Source organism: Poecilia mexicana, unplaced genomic scaffold (assembly GCF_051168715.1).
Source record: "Poecilia mexicana isolate PSO_F unplaced genomic scaffold, ASM5116871v1 scaffold_10, whole genome shotgun sequence".
Taxonomy (NCBI): domain Eukaryota; kingdom Metazoa; phylum Chordata; class Actinopteri; order Cyprinodontiformes; family Poeciliidae; genus Poecilia; species Poecilia mexicana.
Genome location: NW_028263379.1, coordinates 11,633,606 through 11,642,673, shown reverse-complemented (window position 1 = coordinate 11,642,673; position 9,068 = coordinate 11,633,606).

Sequence of the window (9,068 nt, the reverse complement as noted above, 5' to 3'; positions counted from 1 at the left end):
AATTAGATAATTAAATTTACCACTCAGTAATATATTATCATATAATTAAATACATCAATAAATAACTATGTGAAATATACAATTAAATAATTAAACATCCCATAAAGTAATTAAATTCACATTTTAAAAAATAAATTTGAATATTGAATTATTTCACAGTGTTTATTTATTTTGTTGCTCCTTTTCAAGTGAAATAAGTTAAACTGTCAAACTCAGCCATTTACTGCTAAATAATTAATTATTGGTCAATTTAATCATTTAATTATGTTTTTAATCATTTTATGATTCATCTGAATAATTAATTGGAAATTTACATTTATGTCTTTCGTGATATTTTTAGGGGTGCACGATATATCGGCCCTAACATCAGTATCAACCAATATCAGTCATTTTTTTAATGTATCACCTGATAAATAAAACTGGGCCAATATTAACAACCAATACTTATTTTCAGCTTCTTGTCATCTGTTTCTTGTTGTTTTTACCCCAAATATGTCAAATATGTATATTATATGTAGAGAAATACAGAGGATATCGGTAAATATCGGTTATCAGCTATAATCATTGATGCATCCCTGGTATTTTTATTTAATTTTGTTACTCCTAACCCTCCATATTAAACATATATGTGTTAAACATATATCTTAGACGCATCAGTTTTTGTCCTCGTCTAAATTGCACTCCAGCTGCAGTTTGAAGAAAGCCAATTGTTTTCCTCCACACTGCAGCAGTAAAGCAAGGATCCACCTGTTGCTGAATTGTCATATAAGACACAGTGTGGTGTTTTTTCATGTGCTGCTGGTTTTAGTTATCTACCTTCAGACAGATTTCCCATGTAGTGCATTTGATTCAGTGTCAGGCATGAAGAAAACAGTATCAGGCATTGTTAGAGCTCCCGCTGTGCCACACGGTGACATGGCCGTTGTTTTGCTCTGCAGGGAATGTGCACGGCGCTCAGTGTGGGCAGCTCAGGCGCATGCTATGAATTGTTTAGCTCCGTGGCTGGGATGGCTGCAGAGAGCCAACCGCCCACGCTTGGCATCCGTCTGAGGGCAAACGGTGACCTCTGAGTTTGTTTTTATCTCCGTCTGCTCTCGTCGTTACCTCAATGTTCCTGTTTCTACTCACCGCTGCACACCCTCCTCGTTTAAAGCTGCTGTAGCTGCCATCTCAGCCTTGTTTGCTCTTACCTCTTCTGCTGTTGTGGTAATTTTGCCCATCCTTTTGTCCTCCCTACAACTCCATATAGAAAGTAGGTGAAATGCCCTGTGGTGATATTTTGCTCCATTTTTCCCTTTTCCCTCAGGAAAACTGCTGCACAAAGCCTGCAGGACTCACTGAGCCCCAGTTACATATTAATCCTAATTATTTTATTCAAGGTCAAGGGTTTAAACCTACTTCTTCTACAATAGGTGGGCAGTTCATTTTGCTTTCTCTGCCGTCTGAGATTAACTTTAAGACTTTATTTTTGTGTTTCTAACAAAGCATGAAAAGCCACATTATTCTTTTTTATCTACTGACCGTCAGAAGTTTGCTTAAACTCCCCAAGGCCTCTAAATGTGTTAACTTATTCATTTTTACCATTCTTTATCATTCATCATAAAAGTTTGTTAATTTATGTAAGAACAAGTAATGACTGAACAAGTCATTCCATCCGTCCGTCCGTCCGTCCGTCCATCCATCCATCCATCCATCCATCCGTCCATCATGATCAATAAGTATAAACTGTAAAATGTTGTAAATCTTTATTTCATTACAAAGACTGATTATTATTGGTGTCAATTGTCTGGGTTTGGATATTAAAATCATTATTTACATCTTTTGCCATAATTTATTTTCTCTTATATCTGGATCCGGTGCCGTTTCTCTCTCTTTTGATCCGGCTTGGACTCGATGCGACTCACAGAAAAGACGGAGGAATCCTGGAATAAAAATGTGCCGAGAAGAAACTCACGTCTTTCAGGGCTGCAGGCCTGACAGAACAAGTCTTGTTATACATTAATGATACGACAAACCACTGGGGAATTAGGAACCCCATGAATAATTTGATGAATTACCTCTTCACATGCAGGTGTGTGTGTGTGTGTGTTTGCCTTGCTTGAAATTAAACAAAAGTGAGGAGAGCAGCGAGCTGTGTCTGCCTACCAGCCATCATCTGCTTCACAGTCGGAGCCTGGACAGATTAGAAACAAAGCTGGGTTTTCTGGGTGGCTACACTGTTTGACTAACTGGAAATAATAATCAGGCCTTTAACACACACTGTACCATTGCATGCTGAACAGTTTATATGACTCGAATTAAACCCTCAAAGAGAGGAAACATTGTTCTGTTCAGTGACGTGCGGCGAGGCTCATGACTGGGGAGGCAAAACTCCTCTAGAGTCAGACGTACAAAATCTAAATCTTATATTCTAGTTTTAACTGGTTAAAGCTTTCAGTTAAGTCATATTTGATGTATAAAGCATTTTTATAAAAACTGAAGTTAATATAGTTACTTGATTGTGCTAAAAAATGTCACTGTTTGGAAAACGCAGGATGTTTGTTGTGTTTTTCTTACTTTGCTACTTACTATGCTGTACTTTTTACTCTTACTTGAGTAAAATTTCTGGATTTTCTACCCACTGAATGAAAAACAAATATATTTTAACCAAAGTTTCACCACACAGACAGACACCTGCAGTTTTCATCAGTTTTTTTTATTGAGATAAACTGATTTGGATTTTTTTTTCCTGTATCTTCATTCTGTTATTTTGTAATTATGTTTTTAATATGAATCGTTTAGGTCTTTGAAATACCTAATTTTCTATTTAACTTCATATTTTTATCTGTCTGATTATGTAATTTTTAAATATGAAATGATTGAGAATTTGATCAGATACTCAGTCGCCTTTTTACCAAATACTTTTTACTCTTACTTGGGTAAAAATATGTTGAAGTATTTTTACTTCAACATATTTGGCTACTCTACCACCTGTGGTGTTAAGTGAAGCTTTATGATTTTATCGTAACGTAATTTTACTTACATAATCTATCAACTTTTGACTTATGAAATATCTTTAAAAAATGACCCGTGTACGACTGAACTATGTTCTACTTCTTTCACTTCTTCATTCTTCTTCCTCTGACAAGCATAACAAGTCATCTATAATGAATGAATGTTGGAAAACACTGAGATTTATTCTGCAGAAACCCTGGAAGGCTGCGGTCACCCATGGGACGCAGCAGAAACAGGGACTCCCTCAGCCTGTGTTTCTGTGTCAGGATCTGATAGATGAACCACGAGGAGGAATGCTGCACTGCTACAAAAGCCCCCCACTCTCTGATGCCCATAAACGGTGTGGAGCACAGCCGCCTCTATCCACAAACAAACCGGGACAAACCCAAAAAAAGGGACCACTGCCTCTGAAATGCACAAACTACATCAGTGTTTTTCCTTCAGCATGCAAACCACTCGGCTTTCCTTCTGTTTCCTTGGATTTCTTAGTCGTCTTTTGGTTCCTCCATCATCTTTTTGTGCCTACAGCCACCACTCCATCTCTGCTTCTGCGTCAGGTAACATAAAAGAAAAAAAAGCAGCTTCCTTCCTGGTATGCGTCTGTGCAGAGCTGCTGTTTTCTCTGTGTGTGGAGTGATATCGAACAGGACTTTCATTCATGTCTTATGTAACAGTGCTGCGTGTGGAATGGCTTTCTGCACAAACACTTTGGATCGGATTGTTTAATGTTCGTCATACAGAGACCCGTGAAAGCGGCTGACATTTGGTACCACCGATCGTCAGACTGATGTAAAAGAGGGCATGAATGTTGGTTAATCATAGCAGTGAGTCACTCTCATATGAGCAAGACTGTTCCTGTTAAGGCTTAATTTGTGTTTTAAAGCCTACATTTGTCATATTTTAAGTATTTCTAATTATTATAAAATCTTTGTTTACCCAAGTTTGCCGCTGGTTAAATATTATGAGCCCGAGTCATTCTTCTAATAAATAAAATGCATAAACAAGTTTATTTACAGCCAAGCCAGCATCCAACACTGCCCTTTGTCTTCATAAAAAATGGTTACAGTAATTAATTTCCTTTTAGCTGCACTTATTTAGACTTGAAAACCATTTCTACTGTCTAGTTGGTTCTTCTCCCATAAGATGCTGCTTTAAGAAGTGCATCATTAAGGATGAATCCTATATTAATTGACAGGCTTTTTGCCCTGGGATTTTTCAGAAGCACACTTAGAAATGAAGTAATTATAGCTGCAATTTCACTTAAACTCACAAATGCAAACATTTATTAGGTTAACTTAAAGTTTTACCCAAATATTAGAATAGAATCAAGTTATTTTATTGTTATTGTACAAGAAAGTCCAACTAAATTTGAAAATAGCAGCTCTTGAAGGCAGTGAAAAATAATATAAAGTATAGTAAAAATAAATAGAAATAACCAGAATGTTATGTTCAAGATATTCGAAATATTGCTCTAAAAATTTATTGATATTACACTAAACAAATACGATGGTTCAGGGTTTGTCTCTTGGGAAGAAACTATATTTTTAGTATGTATGTTCTTGTCTAAATTAAATCATTATCTAAAAATCATACAATTAATCCAATAAGTTTTTGAAATTTCCAAATTTCTCTATTTGCTAAATGGAATGAAATTAAAACTTGCAGCTTATATAGCGACACAACCGACTGCGGTAGTGGCAGCATTATGCTGTGTAGCTATTTTGGTGACATTTGACCCTCGAAAAGTGGACGACATCATGAGGGCAAAATAATATAAAGAAATACGGAAGAAAGGAAGTTAAAGTTTTAATGGTGTGTTCACTCCAAACGTGTTTCATGCGTCACAAACAACACTTCTGGTTCGACGCTTCTGGTTCGGCGCTTCTGGTTCGACGTTTCTGGTTCGACGCTTCTGGTTCGACGCTTCTGGTTCGTTCGACGCTTCTGGTTCGACGCTTCTGGTTCGACGCTTCTGGTTCGACGCTTCTCGTTCGACGCTTCTGGTTCGACGCTTCTCGTTCGACGCTTCTGGTTCGACGCTTCTCGTTCGACGCTTCTGGTTCGACGCTTCTCGTTCGGCGCTTCTGGTTCGACGCTTCTCGTTCGACGCTTCTGGTTCGACGCTTCTGGTTCGACGCTTCTGGTTCGACGCTTCTCGTTCGACGCTTCTGGTTCGACGCTTCTGGTTCGTTCGACGCTTCTGGTTCGACGCTTCTGGTTCGGCGCTTCTGGTTCGACGTTTCTCGTTCGACGCTTCTGGTTCGTTCGACGCTTCTGGTTCGACGTTTCTGGTTCGACGCTTCTGGTTCGACGCTTCTGGTTCGACGCTTCTCGTTCGACGCTTCTCGTTCGGCGCTTCTGGTTCGACGCTTCTGGTTCGACGCTTCTGGTTCGACGCTTCTGGTTCGACGTTTCTCGTTCGACGCTTCTGGTTCGACGCTTCTGGTTCGACGCTTCTGGTTCGACGCTTCTGGTTCGACGCTTCTGGTTCGACGCTTCTCGTTCGACGCTTCTGGTTCGACGTTTCTCGTTCGACGCTTCTGGTTCGACGCTTCTCGTTCGGCGCTTCTCGTTCGACGCTTCTGGTTCGGCGCTTCTGGTTCGACGCTTCTCGTTCGGCGCTTCTGGTTCGACGCTTCTGGTTCGGCGCTTCTGGTTCGGCGCTTCTGGTTCGACGCTTCTCGTTCGACGTTTCTGGTTCGACGCTTCTGGTTCGACGCTTCTGGTTTGACGCTTCTGGTTCGACGCTTCTCGTTCGGCGCTTCTCTTTCGGCGCTTCTGGTTCGACGCTTCTCGTTCGACGCTTCTGGTTCGACGTTTCTGGTTCGACGCTTCTGGTTCGACGTTTCTGGTTCGACGCTTCTCGTTCGACGCTTCTGGTTCGACGCTTCTGGTTCGACGCTTCTGGTTCGACGCTTCTGGTTCGGCGCTTCTGGTTCGACGTTTCTGGTTCGACGCTTCTGGTTCGTTCGACGTTTCTGGTTCGACGCTTCTCGTTCGGCGCTTCTGGTTCGACGTTTCTGGTTCGACGCTTCTGGTTCGACGTTTCTGGTTCGACGCTTCTGGTTCGTTCGACGTTTCTGGTTCGACGCTTCTCGTTCGACGCTTCTGGTTCGACGCTTCTGGTTCGGCGCTTCTCGTTCGGCGCTTCTGGTTCGACGCTTCTCGTTCGACGCTTCTGGTTCGACGCTTCTCGTTCGGCGCTTCTGGTTCGACGTTTCTGGTTCGACGCTTCTGGTTCGTTCGACGTTTCTGGTTCGACGCTTCTCGTTCGACGCTTCTCGTTCAGCGCGTCTCGTTCGACGCTTCTGGTTCGACGCTTCTGGTTCGACGCTTCTGGTTCGACGCTTCTGGTTCGACGCTTCTGGTTCGACGCTTCTGGTTCGTTCGACGCTTCTGGTTCGACGCTTCTGGTTCGACGCTTCTGGTTCGACGCTTCTGGTTCGACGCTTCTGGTTCGACGCTTCTGGTTCGACGCTTCTGGTTCGTTCGACGCTTCTGGTTCGGCGCTTCTGGTTCGACGCTTCTGGTTCGACGCTTCTGGTTCGGCGCTCCTGGTTCGTTCGACGCTTCTGGTTCGGCGCTTCTGGTTCGACGCTTCTGGTTCGACGCTTCTGGTTCGTTCGACGCTTCTGGTTCGGCGCTTCTGGTTCGACGCTTCTGGTTCGACGCTTCTGGTTCGACGCTTCTGGTTCGTTCGACGCTTCTGGTTCGGCGCTTCTGGTTCGACGCTTCTGGTTCGACGCTTCTGGTTCGGCGCTTCTGGTTCGGCGCTTCTGGTTCGTTCGACGCTTCTGGTTCGGCGCTTCTGGTTCGACGCTTCTGGTTCGACGCTTCTGGTTCGGCGCTTCTCGTTCGACGCTTCTGGTTCGACGCTTCTCGTTCGGCGCTTCTGGTTCGACGTTTCTGGTTCGACGCTTCTGGTTCGTTCAACGTTTCTGGTTCGACGCTTCTGGTTCGTTCAACGTTTCTGGTTCGACGCTTCTGGTTCGACGCTTCTGGTTCGACGCTTCTGGTTCGACGCTTCTGGTTCGACGCTTCTGGTTCGACGCTTCTGGTTCGGCGCTCCTCGTTCGACGCTTCTCGTTCGGCGCTTCTCCTTCGGCGCTTCTCGTTCGACGCTTCTCGTTCGACGCTTCTCGTTCGACGCTTCTGGTTCGACGCTTCTCTTTCGACGCGTGTACACTTTGAATTCAGACGCTTGACGTTTTGCTCTGGAAGCGTCAAAATCGCTCTAGGCAGTGTTGAGTGTTGAGACTCCTTAGCATATGTGTTCTTCACGCTGCCCTTGATGCATAAAAGTTTGAAAGTAAACCATCTGACACTCAAAACGCATTTGGTGTGAACGCAGCATCAGAATGATAACGACCTTAAGAATACAGTTAAAATAGTTAAAAATTGCTTTTAGAACAGCAAAATCAGTGGCTATTTTCATTATCAAATTAAAATCCTGCTTTCATGTGTTGTTTTTATATTACATTCCCAGAATCATCCAAAGAAATTCTGGGTACTAACTATTATCATTTTCCATCTTTTGACAGCCTTTCGTTGCCCTAAATCTCCACAATTATTTAATATTTTTTGCTCTACGCAGAAAATGTGGATTATTTGAAATGCATATGAGCATTGCAATGCTCTGCATTTCTAATCCAGTTGCATGTTTTCCTGTTATTATGCAAACATATGTTAGCATAACCATCGGAAAACTCTGATCTCAGACATTTGCAGAGCGTAAACAGCCTCTGTGACCTACAAACTCTCCCCAGTTACACCAGTTCTGCATGTAGGAATGGTGAAAAACTCCGGTACCTTATGTCGAGACGCATGTTGGATGTTACCCTGACGTTAGGCATCAAACGTGACCCCCGCTGTGCAGAAATTAAAACGGGAAACTGAAGGAGGCCAGCAATTCAGGAAAGGTTGGCAAACATGCGCATAATGTTTACACTTTTATGATACAGCATGACTTATTTATGATGAAGGTGAACATTTTTACTTAACCTCCTGCTGCCAGCAGAGGCAACAGCTGCGCCGCATGCAGAACCTTGATTTCGTTCACAATTGATCGTTTTGGCTAAATGATTGTTTGCCTGTTTTCTTGTTAGACTGGATATTTGGGTTGTCCACAGGTCACACGCTGCAACAAGTCTGCATACGTTTGGACAAACAGCAGCGCTGAATTTCATTTCAACATTTATTAATAGAGACAAACAAAGCTTATTGGATGAAGAATAATCTTAGTCCCTTTACAGCTGGTTGCTAACGACTGCACTAGGGAATGCTTGAGGATTTGATTTAACTGCTGGAATCATTTAGCTAAATTAATTCTTGTGCCACCTGGAAAGATGTGCTTGGACTGAAATGTGGAAGTAGACGCATTCAGAATCACAGAGTCTGTAATTTAGCCATCACAGCACTCTCTTTTACGAGTAAAACATATGTTTTAACTCCTGATTCAGAGGTAAAACGCAGACTGCTTCAGGTCCAGTGGAGGGTTTCCACACTGTCATCATCCTAAGCCCCACAGAAAGTCAGTGGAGGATTGGGAAAATCAAGATAAAACACCAGATTTCACACAAAAGGAACTCAGAACAAACATTTAGCCACAAACATTTAAGTATTCAAAACTTTTCTGTATTAAAATGCATTTTCTTTTTTAATTTGCCCCATCAAACATTCAAATTCTTTGAAAAGAAATTGGGTTTCCATCATTTGTGAGCCAGAATCATGAAAATTAAAGTAACTAAAGTATTGAAAAGCATCAGTTTGTGTGTGAGTAAAAGTTCAGATCTTTGGCTCTAAGCACCATGAGCGGGTTTTCTATTTAGATTTTTGTTAGAGAAAAGTGGCCAGTTGTGAAGAATCTGTTTGACAAATTGTTGAGGAAAAAGTGAGCCGCCTGTGCTAAACTACGTCACTGCTCATACCGTGGGAATTATTCAAGCTTTGACTGAATAATTCAAAGCTGAAAATTAATGCAAGAGAAGCTAAGTTGAAAGCAAACTAATAAAATTCATGAACATCACTTAAGATTTTTTTTTTAAAAGCAATTTTAATTTTGTATTTGCTTCTTT